The sequence below is a fragment of the Pleurodeles waltl genome, chromosome 6 (assembly GCF_031143425.1).
Source record: "Pleurodeles waltl isolate 20211129_DDA chromosome 6, aPleWal1.hap1.20221129, whole genome shotgun sequence".
In the NCBI taxonomy this organism is placed as follows: Eukaryota; Metazoa; Chordata; class Amphibia; order Caudata; family Salamandridae; genus Pleurodeles; species Pleurodeles waltl.
Window position 1 is genome coordinate 425,760,234 of NC_090445.1, and position 19,881 is coordinate 425,780,114.

General features: G+C 53.5%; 1 pseudogene; it reads right to left on the reverse strand.

The window, feature by feature from the left end:
• Positions 1–3,249: 3,249 nt before the first annotated feature.
• LOC138301609 (acidic mammalian chitinase-like) overlaps positions 3,250–19,881 on the reverse strand; it is a 63,406-nt pseudogene continuing 46,774 nt past the window's right edge.

Sequence of the window (19,881 nt, forward strand, 5' to 3'; positions counted from 1 at the left end):
TCTCGAGCTGAATCACATATTCTTCTCAAGCCTAATCACATATTCTGACTTTGTGTGATTATATATAAACGCCTTAATCTTGGGAATGGTGAATTAATAAACCCGGACACTTGCATGCAGCCTTAAATTACAAGAAACGATGTCCTATTTCAGCAAGTCACTGTGTCTTTTTTAATTTTTCACTACACACATGGTGATGGACACACTTGCTTATTGATAAACCACAATTACTCACCACAACCTATGATACTTGTTTCCTTGCAGCCTTGAGAAAGAACCAGGCTGTTGAGCCACATAAGGCCAAAACTCATGTCGGCTGCTGATGAACGTGGATTTCAAAATAGCACGTATTATCTGGAATAACCTACACTGGAAAACATGGAAATTTTCACTTCAAATCAAATTAAAATTTAAAAGAACCACTCTATGATTCTGTATCAGTTTATTTACGGGTGGATCTACTTAATATTTTTCTGCAAACCTACTATCATACCTTTTGTGATTTTGTTGAATCTCCCAACTACACCATTTCTTTGGGTATGATGTGGGGTGGTGAACTTGTATCTCACACTACATTCTTCTCACATAGACTTCGAAAAGGTGGAAATGAAATCTGTGCTCGTATCTGAACTAATATCCTTAGGTAACCCAACCCTGGTGAAGATTCCAAGGAGGGCTCTAGCCACTGCTGGGCCAGTGACTATCCTAAGGGGGAATGACCTCAGGATACTGAGTGGCATGGTCCACCTCCACTAGGATGAACCTGTCCCCTGAAGCTGTGAAAAGGTCTAGGTGTCCAACAATGTCTACCACCACCCTCTCAAAGTATGTCTCCACCACCGATAGTGATATAAGGGGAGCCTTTGGTTTACCTCCTGCCTTGCCACTGGTTTGTCAGGTCACATACGAGTGACACTACTCCTTGTCCTGCTTAGATATCTGGGGCCAGAAGAAGTGGTTTATCAGCCTTTCCTAGGACTTGACCTGTCCCAAGTTCCCAGCCAAGGAGAAATCTTTGTCCAAGTTAAGGCAGAACTCCATGTACTATTGAGGGACCACCCCTAAGTCATTGCCCAGCAAGCACTCTACTGGGATAGCAAGGGACACAACTACCTTCTTTGAGCCAGTAATCCCTTCCTATTCAAAGTCAATCACAGCCATATGGTAGTAATTTGCTGCTCTACAATCTTGTGCGCCTCTTCAGATAGGATCTGGTTTAAGAAAACCCTGTTACCCATTACTATGGCTATAATGGCATCTGTATCCCTCAGAACCTTCACCTCCACCCTGCTGATTTTTGGCCACTGCCTATACTTTTCCATGCTAGAATGCCAGCAGGCAGAAGGTTCAGTGTTCTCCATTCTTCACCCCCAGAGACATTAAGATGGCCTCTGTGTACCCTTTGGAATAGCTAGGGTCAACTTCCCAACCAATCCCCACACTCGCCAGCCCTTTGAACTGGTCCCCGGTGGGTGCCTTTTTGGTACACATTGCATGCTCTCTTTTGTGCCCTGGCTGATTACCGTCAAAGCACAACCCTGTCTTTAAGTAGTCAAATGTCTTTCCCTGATAGCCCTTCCCCTGTGAATGGGATGTGTCTAGGGACTCCCCCCCACCTTCCACGGACCATTTTGGGGGCTCTTTGGGTGACCTTTCTTTTTATACTTTCCTCCTTCTCTCCCCGGACAGGGAGCCTGACCACTTTTCTTCTGGTCTCCACCCAGGATCCTTTTTAAGGGCCCTGGTTCTCACCCACTCTTCAGCTATCCTGCCGAGTTCCCTGAGGCTAAGTAGCTTAGAGTCCACAAGATGCTGCTGCAGCATCGATGAATGACAATGTGTTAAAATATGTTCCTTAAACAACAGATTTTAGAGCCATTCAAATGTATCCACCTTGTTGCTTTTAATCCACCAATCTACTGCCTTAACTGAGGTGTCAATGATGTCTACCCATGTTTGTGTGCAACATTTCTGAAGGGATCTAAGTTCCAGCCTATACTCTTCAGGAGTTAGTCCAAAAAGCTCAACATGGGCTAGCTTCATGTGGGTGTAGGATTCAGCTACCTTCTCCTCTTGTGTGAGTAGCCTACCTCTACCAACCTAAGGTGCTACCTCCCACAGACGTGTTCCGCAGTGTTGCGTCTCCATCTTCCTCATCATGAGAGCTCATATGAGGCCAGACACTTGTCATCTCATCCCCTGGAACATAATAGATACACCCCTTTGGGCATCCTTACACCAGGGGCACCTCCGTCAGCACTGTAAGATCTGCTGCTACCTTTTTCTCTGGGATCCAAGCCCAGCCTGGCCCTCTCAACAGGCTGTGATTATTCTCCAACTCCTCTTCATCCCTACTGCACTAATTCCTTCCTCAGGCATGGAGATACGCTATGAGCTCCCTCCCAGGCTCTCATGGCCTTAATGAAAGCAGATGTCTTAACTTTAGCATCTATGATGAATGGATATCAGCCTGGAGAGGGAGATCTGATATGTGCTCTGTGAGTATGGCCTGGGGGAAAACTGGAAAGGTTTTCAATTAGAGGACCCAAGTATGTAGAGTTGTCCCCATTGCCTAGCATGAGGCTAGTGTCGAACCACCAGTGGGCAAATTGCAAAGGGCTATTCGGGTCCTCTGATAGTCTTCAAGGAGTATATAGGCGCAGAGGAGGAGTTGGAATTGTGAGTTTTTATTTGTGTTGTATATAGTGATATTAGGAGTCACTTATAGTCATGATGGTGAACTGTAAATGCATGTTTCCATTTACGTTAGAGACCAAGCTGTTTGAGCCCAAAGTGGCATGCTGCTTAGAGAGGTGGGTATGCATCCTTAAACTGTATCTAAAATGCCAATAAAAATGTGTTACTGTTCCTTACTTGTGCAAAAATACCAGGAATTTGACTGGTACAGGTACCAGAAAGATGTATGTTGGGGTACCAACTCAAAAGCAGAAAGGTGAGCTGCAGACAAGAACGTGGGCTGAAGGTAGAGTGTTTGTTTTGAGAATATTGCCATTACAAATAAATGCACTTTTTGATTACATCACTGAGTTAAGTGAAATGACCAGTTTTTCCCGGAAAGTAGTACCTAAACACTCAAAATAATGTGTTACACTGACATGCTAGTCAAAGTATTGAGACGCCTTTGATTATGCTGCAGTTTTTTATTTTAGAGTTTAAATTGTTGGAACAAGTTATTTGTATCAGAGAATTTGTTCATTAACATGATTCTGTTCGGATACTGGATGTCTTTTACGGCCAGTTGCAGCATGAGCAGCTAGGGTCAAACACCAGGCCAGTCTGGCAGTGTTGCTGATAGGTGATTCCATTGAGACAGTGCCAGAAGGCGTTATTGTTTCCAGCAACTGGGTAAAGACCGCTGGCTTTTCCTGCACAGAATCCACTTCCGCCAGAGCTTCCGCCAGAGCTTCCGCCTCCACTGCTGCCACCACCAGATGGAGCTGCTGTGGCAGGAGCTGCTGTGACTGGGACGACAGGAACAGCAGGAGCTGTGCAGCCTGCAAATCAGAGGAAAACGTTGGTTCTCACATAGTTACATTACTTCTTCAGTGTGACTATCCGAGACTAAGACTAGAGTAAATTAATTCTTTAAAGATGACATCTTTCTTAATGTGATCACAAGTTACAGATCTCCAACCAGCAATCGAACATGTGCAAGAAAGGAGTATTTGGGCAGCTATTCGGAACACCTTTGAAATTCAGTGTATGTACCATTGGCAAAGTGTCTGTTTTGATGGGCTAACGCATGCCCCACATTGACTCTCATCTTGGCTAATCGCTTTAAACCCTCTGACCAGCTGCATCACTTAACGAAGAGTATTATGAGTAGAAGGGGACTCTTGAACCAATAAACTTGAACATGCAGCAGAAACTGGAGAGACATATGCTTGCAGCATGTTCTCTTAAATTATGTGTTTTCTACCAAATGTGTGGATTTGTTCATAGATTGTATACAGGGTCTGGTCATACATGGGTGGTCATTCTGACCTCGGCGGTAAAAGGCGCCTACCGCCGGTCAGAAATCCTCCATAATCCCGCCGCGGTCGCGGAAACCCGCCACGGTCATTCTGACCCGCAGAAGGCAAACCTCCGAAAATCCGACCGCCACAACAGACCGCCAGACCAGCGGTCGGCGGAAAGGTGGAGGTGACCAAACCTCCACCGCCACGCCAACAGAAATACGCCCATCCCATTACGACCCACGAATCCACGCGGCGGTCATTCAAACGCGGTATTCCATTGGCGGGACACACCGGCGCGGTCAGAATACCCACCAACGAACAAAACTCACCCACATTGGACGATTTGAATCCCACACACCTGATACACATACACACACCACTCCCACACACACAATACAATATAAAACACCCACCCACATCACCCACAAACCCCTACGCTTACAAAATCGTAAAGAAGGCAAGAGCGAGACACCAGCATCCAAAACATAACAGCCACAGCCACTCAACACCATCACCCACACACTATCCACACACAAAACAACACACACCACCACACTCAACTCACTTAAATACACATACTCCACCCCACACATCATACACACCACCCCATGGCACCCCAAAGACAACCCCGCTTCACAGACGAAGAACTCAGGGTTATGGTGGAGGAAATCGTTCGTGTAGAGCCCCAGCTGTTCGGCACACAGGTCCAATACACCAGCATTGCCCGGAGGACGGAGCTATGGCAGAGGATTGTCGACAGGGTGAACGCAGTGGGACAGCACCCCAGAAATCGGGAAGACATCAGGAAGCGATGGAACGACCTACGGGGGAAGGTGCGTTCCATGGTATCCAGGCACAACATCGCCGTGCAGAAGACTGGCGGAGGACCCCCACCTCAACCCCCACAATTCACATCATGGGAGGAGGAAGTCTTGAACATCCTGCATCCTGACGGCCTCGCAGGAGTCGGCGGAGGAATGGATACTGGTAAGTTGAAGCTTCAATACTGCTTCCCCCCCACCTGCATGCCAAATCAGACCCCAACCCTCACCCCCATCCTCGAACCCCACCCTCACCCCCACCCCCATCCTCACCCCCACCCTCACCCCCACCACCATCCTCACCCCCACCCTCACCCCCACCACCATCCTCACCCCCACCACCATCCTCACCCCCACCCCCAGCACACCTATTCCCTGCCAATGTCTCACCATCACAACCCACACATCCCAAAACCTAGGCCTGCATGCGTCCACTAAGCATGGACACCCATCACCAAAGCATGCCCAATGCATATACACATCCCCCCCACAAGCCACCCTCACCAAAGCCCCCACACACGAATGCCAGCACTTGGGGACACGGGAACCCACAGATACACCCATATGCCACACATTGAAACTATAACCATACCTCTATACCCCTGCAGGACCCGACCGTCAACACACCGCGGCGGAGGGGCCAGAATTATCCACACCCCCCACCCAAGAGGCCGTCAGCGATGACAGCAGCTCTGTCGATCTGGACACCGATGACCAGCCCGGACCATCGGGGACCTCTGGACAGTCGGTTCCCCTCACACAGGCACAGGCCACTATAGACCCTAACCCCTCTGGGAACACCAGCACAGCTCCCACCCAGCGGGCCCATGCCTCTGTCTCCAGGGCGCGTCAATCTGCGGTGTGTCTACCACTACAGGGCACCCAGGATAACCCACCACCCCAACAACAACAGGGACCTGGGGGCAGTGGTAGTGGGCACACCGGCCAGGGGGCAGAGGCCCAGGGAAACAGGGCAACTCGGCGGGCAGCTGTGCGACAGGGGGGGGAGGAGAGGCCCAGGGAACCCACTCTCCACGAGGTCCTCACCACCATCATGGGAGCATACAACCGCTCCCAGGAGACGATGGCGACGGTACTGGCCCGGTTCCAGGAGATCCAGGTGCTGCAGGAGGAACACTATCGGGGGTACAGGGAGGACATCCGAGCCATCAACACCACCCTGGTTACCATGGTAGGGCTGCTGCAGGACCTCGTAAACAGCAGGGCGGACACTGAACAACACCCAAGGGCCCCTGCCACTAGCCGGGACCAAGAACAGCCATCCACCTCCGCCGGCGCTAGTGGACAGGAGGCCCCCGCACAGCAGCAGCCCACCAGACCCCCACCTCCTGCAGGAGAAGAACCACCCCGCAAGAGGGCCCTGAGATCTCGCAAGACAGAGTAGGATGTCAAGACCCCCGCCAGCAATGGATACCACCTGATGTCATCCCACTGTCCCACATTGTCACCCTGTCCATCCTCGAACTGCCCATGCTCCATCTCTCCACAGGCCTCTGGACAATGCACCTGTGTGACTGTTACTCTGGACTCTGCCATGGACATTCCTTCACCATAGCCCCCACCCACTTGAAACCACCCATCCCATTTTGAGCACTTCAATAAACACCTATTTTGCACCAAAATATCAGGAGTCTGGCTGTGATTTCAATAGATTGTAATTGACATGACAGTGCAAATATGTCCTTGTACATGGTGAAGTCAACAAACAGCTGCCACAAAGCTGTAGTCCATGGGGAAACGAAGCACAGGACTCGTAGTGGGGACCCCAGATCTGAAATAGGGAGGGAAAAGCCAAAACTCAGTCATCATACACTGGGGCAAATAGACAGGCAGCAGAGATGCTGCAGAGTAGTTAACTTTTACTAAATTATGTTTGAATTGTTACCTGTGTCCTATTGGAAGTACTGTGCAATGATTCTGTCCCTGTTGTCTGTTTCAGCCCCGTCGTCTTCCTCCTCGTCACTCTCCTCAGGTTCCACCGCTGCCACAACACCACCGTCTCGACCATCCTCCTGCAGGAAAGGCACCTGGCGGCGCAAAGCCAGGTTGTGAAGCATGCAGCAGGCCACGATGATGTGACACACCTTCTTAGGTGAGTACATTAGGGATCCACCGGTCATATGCAGGCAGCGAAACCTGGCCTTTAGGAGGCCAAAGGTGCGTTCGATCACCCTCCTAGTACGCCCATGGGCCTCATTGTACCGTTCCTCTGCCCTGGTCCGGGGATTCCTTACTGGGGTCAGTAGCCACGACAGGTTGGGGTACCCAGAGTCCCCCACTAGCCATACACGGTGTCTCTGTAGCTGTTCCATCACGTAAGGGATGCTGCTATTCCTGAGGATGTAGGCGTCATGCACTGACCCTGGGAATTTGGCATTTACATGCGAGATGTACTGGTCAGCCAAACACACCACCTGGATGTTCATTGAATGGTAACTTTTTCTGTTCCTGTACACCTGCTCCCTGTCTCTTGGGGGAACCAAAGCCATATGGGTCCCATCAATGGCACCAATTACGTTGGGAATATGTCCAAGGGCGTAGAAATCACCCTTCACTGTAGCCAGTTCGCCCACCTCAGGGAAAATGATGTAGTTCCTCACGGATTTCATCAGGGCAGACAACACTCTGGATAACACCTTTGAAAACATGGGCTGAGACATCCCAGAAGCAATTCCCACGGTTGTCTGAAATGACCCACTTGCCAAGAAATGGAGTACTGACATGACCTGCACCAGAGGGGGAATCCCTGTGGGTTGGCGGATGGGGGACATCAGGTCGGGCTCCAGCCGGGCACACAGTTCATGGATAGTGGCACGGTTAAGACGGTAGGTCAGGATAATGTGGCGTTCTTCCATTGTCGACAGGTCCACCAGCGGTCGGTACACGGGAGGATTCATCCGTCTCCTCGCCCAACCCAGCGGACGGTGCCTAGGAAGGACAACATGGAGCACACAGTCAGGCAACCCACAGGTACGTACTCACAGCTAGCACAGTATACGATTCTCTATGCAGTGAATGGCGTGTATGAGTGGCTATGCAAGGCCTAGGCCTGTGTGACGCAGTTGAAATTGAGCCATGTGGGCCCTGGAAATGGCGGCTGCCTGACCTGTGAAGTGTGACAATGGGATGTGAGGTCAATGCGCTGGCGTGGCACACCGCGGCGGGCGGCGGGCCAAGACCGCGGCGCGAAGCCGCATTGGTTAACATTGAAGCCTATGGGTTTCAGGAGCCAATGGCGAAGGGCGCCGGCGGTGGCGGGACGCACCGCCGCGTTACGCACCGCCGCGGACGTGACTGCCATTTTCTATCTACTTATCCACTTGCGACTTGAACTTTCACAGGAGAGGACCTATACTGCAAGTGTTGCTGTGACCTCGGTGTGGAAGGGACAATGGCTGCTGCGACTGGGGAAAGGGCCCCTGCCTTCACTGGAGAGGAGTTGGAGAAACTTGTGGATGGGGTCCTCCCCCAGTATGCGCTACTCTACGGTCCTCCAGACCAACAAGTGAGTTTAATTCTATCTGGATTTGGGGCCACTGGCTGGCTTGGGGGCCTGGCGGGGATGGGGGGCATGTTGGGGCTGGCGGGGGGCCTGGCGGGGGGCCTGGCGGGGATGGGGGGCATGTTGGGGCTGGCGGGGGGCCTGGCGGGGGGCCTGGCAGGGATGGGGGGCATGTTGGGCATGGCGGGGGGCATGGCGGGGGGCCTGGCGGGGATGGGGGGCATGTTGGGGCTGGCGGGGGGCCTGGCGGGGGGCCTGGCAGGGATGGGGGGCATGTTGGGCATGGCGGGGGGCATGGCGGGGGGCCTGGCGGGGATGGGGTGCATGTTGGGGCTGGCGGGGGGCCTGGCGGGGATGGGGTGCATGTTGGGCATGGCGGGGGGCCTGGCGGGGGGCCTGGCGGGGATGGGGTGCATGTTGGGGCTGGCGGGGGGCCTGGCGGGGATGGGGGGCATGTTGGGCATGGCGGGGGGCCTGGCGGGGGGCCTGGCGGGGATGGGGTGCATGTTGGGGCTGGCGGGGGGCCTGGCGGGGATGGGGTGCATGTTGGGCATGGCGGGGGGCCTGGCGGGGGGCCTGGCGGGGATGGGGGGCATGTTGGGCATGGCGGGGGGCCTGGCGGGGGGCCTGGCGGGGATGGGGTGCATGTTGGGGCTGGCGGGGGGCCTGGCGGGGATGGGGTGCATGTTGGGCATGGCGGGGGGCCTGGCGGGGATGGGGGGCATGGCGGGGGGCATGGCGGGGGGCCTGGCGGGGATGGGGTGCATGTTGGGGCTGGCGGGGGGCCTGGCGGGGATGGGGTGCATGTTGGGCATGGCGGGGGGCCTGGCGGGGGGCCTGGCGGGGATGGGGGGCATGTTGGGCATGGCGGGGGGCCTGGCGGGGGGCCTGGCGGGGATGGGGTGCATGTTGGGGCTGGCGGGGGGCCTGGCGGGGATGGGGTGCATGTTGGGCATGGCGGGGGGCCTGGCAGGGGGCCTGGCGGGGATGGGGGGCATGTTGGGCATGGCGGGGGGCCTGGCGGGGGGCCTGGCGGGGATGGGGTGCATGTTGGGGCTGGCGGGGGGCCTGGCGGGGATGGGGTGCATGTTGGGCATGGCGGGGGGCCTGGCGGGGGGCCTGGCGGGGATGGGGGGCATGTTGGGCATGGCGGGGGGCCTGGCGGGGGGCCTGGCGGGGATGGGGTGCATGTTGGGCATGGCGGGGGGCCTGGCGGGGGGCCTGGCGGGGATGGGGGGCATGTTGGGCATGGCGGGGGGCCTGGCGGGGATGGGGGGCGTTGGGCCACTGGAAAGGAAAATGCTGAGTAACTTGAACGTGGTATTTCTCCCTCCCTGTACGTGTCACATAGGTCCGCGCCCATGAGAAGATCGGGATTTGGCGTGCCATCGCCAAGGAAGTCCGGGGCCTGGGGGTCCACCATCGACGGGGCACCCACTGCCGCAAGAGGTGGGAGGACATCCGCCGCGGGACCAAGAAGACCGCCGAGTCTCTGCTGGGGATGGCCTCCCAACGTAGGCGGGGTGCCTGCCGTCAACTGAGCCCCCTGATGTTCCGGATCCTGGCGGTGGCCTACCCTGATTTGGATGGGCGCGTGAGGGCAGCACAGCAGACACAAGGGGGTGAGTACAAGCATCATCTACTCTGTTGTCGTGCAGTGGAGGTGTCTGGGTGGGGGAGGAGGGCTGGGGGTCCCCCTAGGCCAGGGCGATATCTGTAGGCTGGGCACCCCCGTAAGCCCCTGTGTCCCCAGCCACCACCCTCAGTAGTGTGTCAGTACAGCCATCCCTGGGCCGTGTCATCCATGGGTGCAGTTGACAACTCTAGGCGTGTAGGGCATGTTCCACGGAATGCGTAGCGGACCCCAAGTGCGCAACTTAGTGCAGGGGGCATCTGTGTCTGTCATGTCCGCTAACTGTACCGGAGATCCATGTACTCAATATCCCTTTATTTCTCTCTCCCCCCCCCCCTTTTTGTTTGTCTTTCTGTGCTTGTGTGCATCAGCATCATCAGGCGGAGGAGAAGTGGCATCGGGGCAGGAGGGAGCTGCATCTCACATGGCCCAGGAGGGCCATGCCACAGAGTCAGACTGGACCAGTGAGACGGAGGGCGAGGGGAGCTCCACGACGGGGACGACTGGAGCCTGCAGCGACACGGACACGTCCTCGGAAGGGGGCTCCCTTGCGGGGGTGGCACCATCCGTGCCCCCCGCCATTACAGGTACAGCCGCCACCCAGCGCACCATCTCCGCCCTCCCAGCAGCCCCTCCGCGTTCGCCCCGTGCCCGCTCTGCCAGGAAGCCGGGCATCTCCTTCGCCCCAGGCACCTCAGGCCCTGCCCCTGTTACCCCCGCTGCCCTCAGTGAGGAGGTCATTGACCTCCTCCGAACGCTCATTGTTGGGCAGACTACCCTTTTGAATGCCATCCAGGGGGTGGAGAGGGAGGTTCATCGCAGCAATGCGTACCTGGAGGGCATTCATTCGGGTCAGGCTGCCCATCAGCGATCGTTCCAGGCTCTGGCCTCAGCACTGACGGCAGCCATTGTCCCTGTCTCCTGCCTGCCTCTACTAACTCCCTCCTCCCAGTCTCCTGTTCCTCAGCCTGTCCCACCCACACCATCAGACCAGCCTGCACACACCTCAACACCCAAGAGAAGCTCATCCAAACATAAGCACCACAGATCACCCAGACATTCACACACGCAACATTCCGATGCAGACATGCCAACAGTCACTACCACCTCTGTGACCCCCACCTCCTCGTCTCCCTCCTCCCTCCCTGTGACGTCTACACTCACACCTCCATTCACCTCACCATCAGCCAGTGTTTCCATCACCAGCACACACTCCACTCCAGTCCGCACACGTGCAGTCACCATCCCCACTGCCATTTACACGTCCCCTGTGTCCTCTCCCACTGTGTCTGTCACCCCCTCTTCCACACCACACAAACGCAGCCACCCACCCACCCAACAGCCATCCACCTCACGACAGCCTATCCCTCCTGCACCTGCACCCAAAGACAGCAAACGTGACTCACCTACAACCACATCCTCTCCCTCCACTCCCATTCCCACTGTACCTACCACTCTCCATTGTCCCAAGAAGCTCTTCCTCGCCACTACTAACTTCTTTCCTGACCCTGAGCCCCCCCCTCCTTCTCGTCGGGGTAAGAAGAGCACCTCAGCCACCACCAGCCCTGCAGCCCCCTTGACAAGGGTGCAGGGGTATTGGAGCCCGCCAGCCCGCATGTCTGGATCTTCGCCCAGCAGCAAGGGGACAGCCAGCCCACCCCCTGGGAAGAGGAGCAGAAGGCGGAAGGGGCGCCGCAGGAGCCCGCCTTCTACATCCCCCCCGGACACCACCCAGAGACAGTCACCAGCCACAGCTCCAAAGGGAGGCAAGGGCCACAGGCCGACGACTAAGGAGGGCAAGGGCAGCAAGTTGGAGAGGTCAGGCAGCAGGCCTGCTGCCCAGGAGGAGCCCACAACCCCCATAGCCGCTGCCCCGGGAGGAACCGGCACAGCTGCCCCGGGAGAGCCCACCACCCCCATAGCCGCTGCCCAGGGAGGACCCAGCCCAGCTGGCCAGGAGGGCCCCACCACCCACAGCCCAGGTGGGCAGTGAAGGAGCACCATCCCCGCTGCCCAGGAGGGCACCACCAGGCAATTAGCAGTTGGCCATAGACCGTCCGCCGTCTCAAGAACCGCTGAACTGGGCCCCGCCGTCTCCAGAACCGCTGAACTGGGCCCCGCCGTCTCAAGAACCGCTGAACTGGGCCCCGCCGTCTCAAGAACCGCTGAACTGGGCCCTTCAAGGCAAGAACCGCTGAACTGGGCCCCGCCGTCTCAAGAACCGCTGAACTGGGCCCTTCAAGGCAAGAACCGCTGAACTGGGCCCTTCAAGGCAAGAACCGCTGAACTGGGCCCCGCCGTCTCCAGAACCGCTGAACTGGGCCCCGCCGTCTCCAGAACCGCTGAACTGGGCCCCGCCGTCTCAAGAACCGCTGAACTGGGCCCCGCCGTCTCAAGAACCGCTGAACTGGGCCCCGCCGTCTCAAGAACCGCTGAACTGGGCCCCGCCGTCTCAAGAACCGCTGAACTGGGCCCTTCAAGGCAAGAACCGCTGAACTATGCCCTTCAAGGCAAGAACCGCTGAACTGGGCCCCGCCGTCTCAAGAACCGCTGAACTGGGCCCCGCCGTCTCCAGAACCGCTGAACTGGGCCCTTCAAGGCAAGAACCGCTGAACTGGGCCCTTCAAGGCAAGAACCGCTGAACTGGGCCCCGCCGTCTCCAGAACCGCTGAACTGGGCCCTTCAAGGCAAGAACCGCTGAACTGGGCCCCGCCGTCTCAAGAACCGCTGAACTGGGCCCTTCAAGGCAAGAACCGCTGAACTGGGCCCTTCAAGGCAAGAACCGCTGAACTGGGCCCCGCCGTCTCCAGAACCGCAGAACTGGGCCCTTCAAGGCAAGAACCGCTGAACTGGGCCCCGCCGTCTCAAGAACCGCTGAACTGGGCCCTTCAAGGCAAGAACCGCTGAACTGGGCCCTTCAAGGCAAGAACCGCTGAACTGGGCCCCGCCGTCTCCAGAACCGCTGAACTGGGCCCTTCAAGGCAAGAACCGCTGAACTGGGCCCCGCCGTCTCCAGAACCGCTGAACTGGGCCCCGCCGTCTCAAGAACCGCTGAACTGGGCCCTTCAAGGCAAGAACCGCTGAACTGGGCCCCGCCGTCTCCAGAACCGCTGAACTGGGCCCTTCAAGGCAAGAACCGCTGAACTGGGCCCCGCCGTCTCCAGAACCGCTGAACTGGGCCCCGCCGTCTCCAGAACCGCTGAACTGGGCCCTTCAAGGCAAGAACCGCTGGCCCTTTGGCAGACGTGGCAGGGCAGGATCTATCTCGGGCAGGGCTGCAGGATGTCCTCTGGCCAACTTGCCTCCTCCAGTGGCAGTGGGGTCTGTTATGGACTGTATGGACTGTGGCTTTGCTCTCCCCAGGATGGCCCAGTGGGCAGGCCACCCACTGTATGGACTGTATGGACTGTGGCTTTGCTCTCCCCAGGATGGCCCAGTGGGCAGGCCACCCACTGTATGGACTGTATGGACTGTGGCTTTGCTCTCCCCAGGATGGCCCAGTGGGCAGGCCACCCACTGTATGGACTGTATGGACTGTGGCTTTGCTCTCCCCAGGATGGCCCAGTGGGCAGGCCACCCACTGTATGGACTGTATGGACTGTGGCTTTGCTCTCCCCAGGATGGCCCAGTGGGCAGGCCACCCACTGTATGGACTGTATGGACTGTGGCTTTGCTCTCCCCAGGATGGCCCAGTGGGCAGGCCACCCACTGTATGGACTGTATGGACTGTGGCTTTGCACTCCCCAGGATGGCCCAGTGGGCAGGCCACCCACTGTATGGACTGTATGGACTGTGGCTTTGCTCTCCCCAGGATGGCCCAGTGGGCAGGCCACCCACTGTATGGACTGTATGGACTGTGGCTTTGCTCTCCCCAGGATGGCCCAGTGGGCAGGCCACCCACTGTATGGACTGTATGGACTGTGGCTTTGCTCTCCCCAGGATGGCCCAGTGGGCAGGCCACCCACTGTATGGACTGTATGGACTGTGGCTTTGCACTCCCCAGGATGGCCCAGTGGTCATGGAGTCCCCTCGTGGATCTGGCGTCGTGTACTCAAGTGGCTGAGGTGCCCCCCCTTCCCTTCCCCCTGAGGTGCCTGTCCTATTTTCTTTCTGATGCCCCTGCAGTGTTCTCTCCGTGGAGTTCTTGTCGTGGGACTGGGCCTTGCCCCTTTGCACAGGACCCCTGTGATCCACGGACAGTGGTTGGACTACATTTAGTAGCTGTATATATTTTGTACATAGTTTATTTATTTATTTGGATTACTGGTGTCCATATTTCAATATATCTGGCCGTTTATGATCTCTTCTTTTGGTCTTTGCATTATTTCGGAGGGGGGTGGTTTGTGGGTTGTGACAGTGATCTGTGGGAATGCATTGATGTGTGTGTTGTAGTGGGTGTGGGTGGGTGGGTGTGTGCCGGTAATCTTTTCCCTCCCCTGTGTCGTAGGTGCAGTACTCACCGATGTCTTCCGCGCTGCCGGGCGTGCTCCTGGTATATGAGGAGGAATAGGAGTGCGGGGATGACCTGTAACTCTGGCTCCATACTGCCGGAATCTCGCGTGGAGTGCGTAGAGGTGAGCGTTTTCCCGTTCGTAGTCTGTTTCCGCCGTGTTCTTATCGGCGGTGCTCCCGCCCCGGAAAAGGTGGCAGATTGGTGGGTCGTAATAGGGTGGGCGGTACTTTGTCTGCCGCCGGGCTGTTGGCGGGAACCGCCGCGCTGTTTGTTTGTACCGCTGTGGCGGTCGGAGTGTTAAGTTGGCGGGCTGTGTTGGCGGTTCCCGCCAGGGTCAGAATGCCATTTTTAATACCGCCGGTCTGTTCGCGGTCCGACCGCCGCCTCTCCGCCGACCGCCAAGGTCAGAATGAGGGCCATGGTGTGTTGTATATCAAAATTGATTAAGGTTTAAGGCTTGGCCATTTCAGGCATTCAGAAATGGTTGACTGTCAGAAGTATCTGTGGGCACATGTGAGCAGTGTGCTTATTAGTTTACATCTAAGATAGAGGTAACAAAGATACCAGAACTAGCCACTGATGTCATATTAAAACAATTCTGTATTCATGTCTCTCACCTGAAGCTTGCACTCCGAGAGTAGTCTTCAGCGCAGTGATCAAGGGGAACTTGCCCTGGTTACAGAATGTGCCTGTGAAGTCATCCAGGTCAATGGCCCACACCATGGCACCGGCCAGGTTGTTCATCAGCCACTGAGCCTATGAATAGTAAATGGAATATAAAAAGAAAAAAGGGAGCACACTGCCTCACACTCAAGCAAAAGGTTAGCCCCAATGCATCATGGTAAATGCAGTCACTTCGTTTTGTGCTGAAAAAGTAATCAAAAGTCTTTCACCTAAGTAGGTGCAGCAAGTGCTGTGTATCTCTGGACACGTGTTTCTAGGTTTAGCCCGTCATCAGCAGAGAGCAGCCAAGTCTGTGGGGTTGCTTGAAATGCCGCCAAAAGTCTTCTCGGGTTTATGTACCACTCACTGGCGCACAGGTGCCTCTCCAGAGCTCGTCAGCTCGTTAGCTCAAGGGAGCAGTCATTGGACAAAAAGAAAAAAGGGAGCACACTGCCTCACACTCAAGCAAAAGGTTAGCCCCAATGCATCATGGTAAATGCAGTCACTTCGTTTTGTGCTGAAAAAGTAATCAAAAGTCTTTCACCTAAGTAGGTGCAGCAAGTGCTGTGTATCTCTGGACACGTGTTTCTAGGTTTAGCCCGTCATCAGCAGAGAGCAGCCAAGTCTGTGGGGTTGCTTGAAATGCCGCCAAAAGTCTTCTCGGGTTTATGTACCACTCACTGGCGCACAGGTGCCTCTCCAGAGCTCGTCAGCTCGTTAGCTCAAGGGAGCAGACATTGGACAAAAAGAAAAAAGGGAGCACACTGCCTCACACTCAAGCAAAAGGTTAGCCCCAATGCATCATGGTAAATGCAGTCACTTCGTTTTGTGCTGAAAAAGTAATCAAAAGTCTTTCACCTAAGTAGGTGCAGCAAGTGCTGTGTATCTCTGGACACGTGTTTCTAGGTTTAGCCCGTCATCAGCAGAGAGCAGCCAAGTCTGTGGGGTTGCTTGAAATGCCGCCAAAAGTCTTCTCGGGTTTATGTACCACTCACTGGCGCACAGGTCCTCTCCAGAGCTCGTCAGCTCGTTAGCTCAAGGGAGCAGTCATTGGACAAAAAGAAAAAAGGGAGCACACTGCCTCACACTCAAGCAAAAGGTTAGCCCCAATGCATCATGGTAAATGCAGTCACTTCGTTTTGTGCTGAAAAAGTAATCAAAAGTCTTTCACCTAAGTAGGTGCAGCAAGTGCTGTGTATCTCTGGACACGTGTTTCTAGGTTTAGCCCGTCATCAGCAGAGAGCAGCCAAGTCTGTGGGGTTGCTTGAAATGCCGCCAAAAGTCTTCTCGGGTGAAGCACCTGTGCGCCTTCTTGAGTGGTACCTAAACCTGTGAATACTTTCAAGGCGGCATTTCAAGCAACCCCGCCAGCTACATGTTGCTCTTCGCTGATGACGGCCAAATAGCCAGAAACACGTGTCCGAAGATACGGCACTCGCCACACCAACGTATGGTGAAAAACTTTCAAAACTGTATTCAAATTCGTGCTAATGACTGCATTTACCATGATGCCTTGGGGTCACAAATGCTGGAATGGAAGACAGGGTGCTCCCCATTTTGACTGTTGTAATTAAGGCTCCCGTGAGCCTCTGAGCTGACGAGCTCGGGTGAAGCACCTGTGCGCCTTCTTGAGTTTTACCTAAACCTGTGAATACTTTCAAGGCGGCATTTCAAGCAACCCCGCCAGCTACATGTTGCTCTTCGCTGATGACGGCCAAATAGCCAGAAACACGTGTCCGAAGATACGGCACTCGCCACACCAACGTATGGTGAAAAACTTTCAAAACTGTATTCAAATTCGTGCTAATGACTGCATTTACCATGATGCCTTGGGGTCACAAATGCTGGAATGGAAGACAGGGTGCTCCCCATTTTGACTGTTGTAATTAAGGCTCCCGTGAGCCTCTGAGCTGACGAGCTCGGGTGAAGCACCTGTGCGCCTTCTTGAGTGGTACCTAAACCTGTGAATACTTTCAAGGCGGCATTTCAAGCAACCCCGCCAGCTACATGTTGCTCTTCGCTGATGACGGCCAAATAGCCAGAAACACGTGTCCGAAGATACGGCACTCGCCACACCAACGTATGGTGAAAAACTTTCAAAACTGTATTCAAATTCGTGCTAATGACTGCATTTACCATGATGCCTTGGGGTCACAAATGCTGGAATGGAAGACAGGGTGCTCCCCATTTTGACTGTTGTAATTAAGGCTCCCGTGAGCCTCTGAGCTGACGAGCTCGGGTGAAGCACCTGTGCGCCTTCTTGAGTGGTACCTAAACCTGTGAATACTTTCAAGGCGGCATTTCAAGCAACCCCGCCAGCTACATGTTGCTCTTCGCTGATGACGGCCAAATAGCCAGAAACACGTGTCCGAAGATACGGCACTCGCCACACCAACGTATGGTGAAAAACTTTCAAAACTGTATTCAAATTCGTGCTAATGACTGCATTTACCATGATGCCTTGGGGTCACAAATGCTGGAATGGAAGACAGGGTGCTCCCCATTTTGACTGTTGTAATTAAGGCTCCCGTGAGCCTCTGAGCTGACGAGCTCGGGTGAAGCACCTGTGCGCCTTCTTGAGTGGTACCTAAACCTGTGAATACTTTCAAGGCGGCATTTCAAGCAACCCCGCCAGCTACATGTTGCTCTTCGCTGATGACGGCCAAATAGCCAGAAACACGTGTCCGAAGATACGGCACTCGCCACACCAACGTATGGTGAAAAACTTTCAAAACTGTATTCAAATTCGTGCTAATGACTGCATTTACCATGATGCCTTGGGGTCACAAATGCTGGAATGGAAGACAGGGTGCTCCCCATTTTGACTGTAGTAAATGGAATATACTCTTATCCTATTACTGCCATAGAGTTGTGGAAACCTACAATGTTATTGGTTTTATCAATGGATAGGGTCAATCTTCTTACAGTACCTTGAGAATAACACTTTTCACATTGTCGTATCCAAACCACTCGTTACCCTGGTATGCGTAGGGAACCTCTTCAGCAGATGACCAGTTCTCAGTAGCGCCATTCTTCAGGAAGGTGCAGATCTGTAGTGATTTAAGATTGCATAACATTTGTTTAAAAGTAAATATCACTAATATGTGAGGAAATGCTGCTCAATGTGAAACACAAGTGCATTTTAATGGAACACAGCATTCTGCAACCGCATCTTTCTCTACCACAATAACCTTACAGCAATGTGTGTCCACACTCTAAAATGACAGTGTCAAGTCTCATAAGCCAAATCCCAGGCAGTGGACAGATGGAAAGGTACACTTTGTAACATCACCGTACCCCTGTCCTCCATATTATGTCAGTGTCCAGACAAAGTTATCTTTTATTTGTATTGGGGTGTATTTATATATGACATACCTAAACCTGGTGGGTAGTGCTATTTTATAGATCAGCTCAATTAAGTGCCACCATAAGCAGTTTACAGAAACAAGAGCCAACATTTACATAAGGATTTGATGATGTTACAGAGAAGTTTAGAATCGCAATAAGTAAAGTGAAGTTTGACTGTTGACATACAACTATGATATAGAGTAAAGCAAGCTGGACTACGCTGCACTGTTTTTATTTTAGAATTAATTACTAGAACAAGTCATATGAACCAGAGTGAATTTGTGAATTAACATGTTTCTGTCAACCTGTTGATTTATGTTGGTAAGATGATGAACTAATTACTTATTTTTTTAAATAGTAATGTTATATATTTGAATTGTCACAGGAGTGTTCTGTGTAAATCTGTCTGTTTGCATCTTATTGCATAATGCTCAAAACTATATTTGTACATCCCGATGGTGTAGGTGCTCAGCATATCACAGCCCACTAAAAAAATCTGTCAATGCTGGGGATTGTTTATTAGTGTCCTTTGACTCACATACCTCATATTAGGCCAAGAAACCAGCTTGTCTGGTGTAAGGCCCTGCAGGTCCATTTCCAGAGGTTGGGGCTCCAATTCCATTGTTGGACGGGTTGCTCAGAATGAAGGTGTGTCCATAGGTTGGGACTCCAACAATAAGTTTTGAAGCTGGGGCACCATTGCTCAACCAGTAGTTCATGACGTAATCCTACAAAGAGAATGCTTGTGTTCATGTCAGAGACTCTTATGTGACATTTCAGTGAGTTCATACCTTCTCTGTGGTTAGCTGTCATTGGACATTCAACTGAAAACAAAGACAAATTGAACATGAGCTGGGCTGGGGCTTCCCAAGCACATCATGTGGTCTGTAGCTATACTTACAACATTCAAGAAGGCGTTTGCTCCAGTGGCCGCAGGGTTGGTGAACAGGGGGCTGTTTTCTCCAGTGTATCCCTCCCCGGATCCATGCAAATCATATGTCATCACATGGATATAGTCAAGAACCCTGCCAGAAAATACGCATTAACATTTTAAGCAATTGACATTTTTTAAATTATTAAAAGAACTGTGTTTGCGGACAAAGTGTTTTAATTCTTGATACTTTGCTCAGACAAACTATTTTTCTTTGTTTATTCTGTGAGCATTTGAGCAAATATGCTTTAAATAAAATACCCATTTGAACCAATGACACATAAAGAGGTTCAAATATGGCCTATCTTTGTCTTTAGATTGTCATTAGAGGAAATAAACTTGACATCAGGAGGAAAGAAGTGAAATGCATTTGCCCGGGAAACTACCCACATGCTACAAATTTGCTATTAAAAAAAAATAATGAATCCCTTTTTACATTTAACTTTTTAATCTATATGTTTCTCTACAACTAAGCTTAGCACAGGATGACAACATTGTCAATACACACATTTTGTAGAACTTTAGCATT